Source organism: Arachis duranensis, chromosome 10 (genome assembly GCF_000817695.3).
Source record: "Arachis duranensis cultivar V14167 chromosome 10, aradu.V14167.gnm2.J7QH, whole genome shotgun sequence".
In the NCBI taxonomy this organism is placed as follows: domain Eukaryota; kingdom Viridiplantae; phylum Streptophyta; class Magnoliopsida; order Fabales; family Fabaceae; genus Arachis; species Arachis duranensis.
The window spans coordinates 74142785-74145371 of NC_029781.3; positions in this window are offsets into that span (position 1 = coordinate 74142785).

Below are 2587 nucleotides of genomic sequence, written 5' to 3' on the forward strand. Positions count from 1 at the left end.
AAGAAGGCATGACCTCAAGCCCGTGGCTAGAGGATGGTTGGAGTTTATCCAACGCTCAATCATTCCCACTAGTAACCGGTCCGAAGTTACTATAGACCGGGCTATCATGATTCATAGCATCATGATTGGAGTGGAAGTAGAAGTTCATGAGGTTATATCCCAAGAACTTTATAAGGTGGCGGACAAGTCCTCTACCTTGGCAAGGTTAGCTTTCCCTCATCTCATTTGTCACCTTTGTTATTCAGTTGGAATTGACATAGAGGGAGACATCCTCATTGATGAAGACAAGCCCATCACTAAGAAGAGGATGGAGCAAACAAGAGATCCCACTCACCATGAAATCCCTGAGATACCTCAAGGAATGCACTTTCCTCTATAAAACTATTGGGAGCAAATCAACACCTCCCTAGGAGAATTGAGTTCCAACATGGGACAACTAAGGGTGGAGCACCAAGAACATTCCATTCTCCTCCATGAAATTAGAGAAGATCAAAGAGTCTTGAGAGAGGAGCAACAAAGGCAAGGAAGAGACATTGAGGAGCTCAAGCACTCCATAAGATCTTCAAGAGGAAGAACAAGCCGCCATCACTAAGGTGGACCCGTTCTTTAATCTCCTTGTCCTTTAATTTCCTGTTTTTCGAATTTTTATGCCTATGTTTATCTATGTTTGTGTCCTGTGATCATTAGTGTCTTAGTGTCTATGCCTTAAAGTTATGAATGTCCTATGAATCCATCACCTTTCTTAAAGGAAAAATGTTCTTAATTGAAAAAGAGAAGAATTGTATGAATTTTGAATTTTATAATAGATTAATTATTTTGATGTGGTGGCAATACTTTAGTTTCTGAATGTATGCTTGAACAGTGCATATGTCTTTTGAATTTGTTGTTCATGAATGTTGGCTCTTGAAAGAATGATGAAAAAGGAGACATGTTACTGAGAATCTGAAAAATCATAAAAATGATTCTTGAAGCAAGAAAAAGCAGTGAATTCAAAAAAAAAGAGATAGTACATGAAAAAAAAGAGAAATAATAAAGTTGTGATCCAAGGCAAAAAGAGTGTGCTTAAGAACCCTGGACACCTCTAATTGGGGACTCTAGCAAAGCTGAGTCACAATCTGAAAAGGTTCACCCAGTTATGTGTCTGTGGCATGTATGTATCCGGTGGTAATACTGGAAGACAGAGTGCTTTGGGTCACAGCAAAGACTCATAAAGTAGCTATGTTCAAGAATCATCATACTTAACTAGGAGAATCAATAACACTATCTGGATTCTGAGTTCCTAGAGAAGCCAATCATTCTGAATTTCAAAGGATAAAGTGAGATGCCAAAACTGTTCAGAGGCAAAAAGCTAAAAGCCCCGCTCATCTAATTAATACTGATCTTCATAGATGTTTTTGGAATTCATTGTATATTCTCTTCTTTTTATCTTATTTGATTTTCAGTTGCTTGGGGACAAGCAACAATTTAAGTTTGGTGTTGTGATGAGGGGATAATTTATACGCTTTTTGGCATTGTTTTTAGTATGTTCTTAGTATGTTTTAGTTAGTTTTTATTATATTTTTATTAGTTTTTAGTTAAAATTCACTTTTCTGGACTTTACTATGAGTTTGTGTATTTTTCTGTATTTCAGGTATTTTCTGGCTGAAATTGAGGGACCTGAGCAAAAATCTGATTTAGAGGCTGAAAAGGACTGCAGATGCTGTTGGATTCTGACCTCCCTGCACTCTAAGTGGATTTTCTGGAGCTAAAGAAGCCCAATTGGTGCGCTTTCAACTGCGTTGGAAAGTAGACATTCTGGGCTTTCCAGCAATGTTTAATAGTCCATACTTTGCCCGAGATTTGATGGCTCAAACAGGCATTCTAAGTCAGCTCAAGAATTCTGGCCTAAAACGCCGGAACTGGCACAAGAATGGGAGTTAAACGCCCAAACTGGCACAAAAGCTGGCGTTTAACTCCAAGAAGAGTCTCTACACGAAAATACTTCAATGCTCAGCCCAAGCACACACCAAGTGGGTCCGGAAGTGGATTTTTATGTCATTTACTCATTTCTATAAACCCTAGCTACTAGTTCTCTATAAGTAGGACCTTTTGCTATTGTATTAGAGGTCTTTTGATCACTTGAATCTTTTGATCATGATTTTATGATTGAACCCTCTTTGGGAGGCTGGCCATTCGCCTATGCCTAGACCTTGTTCTTATGTATTTTCAACGGTGGAGTTTCTACACACCATAGATTAAGGTGTGGAGCTCTGCTGTACCTCGAGTATTAATGCAATTACTATTGTTTCTACGCACCCAAGAACATGATGAATGTGATGATTATGTGACGCTCATCATCATTCTCACTTATGAACGCGTGCCTGACAACCACTTCCGTTCTACAAGCAAACAAGGCTTGAATGTTTATCTCTTGGATTTCTTAATAGGAATCTTCGTGGTATAAGCTAGAATTGATGGCAGCATTCAAGAGAATCTGGAAGGTCTAAAGCTTGTCTGTGGTATTCTGAGTAGGATTCAAGGATTGAATGACTGTGACGAGCTTCAAACTCGCGATTGTGGGGCGTTAATGACAGATGCAAAAGAATCA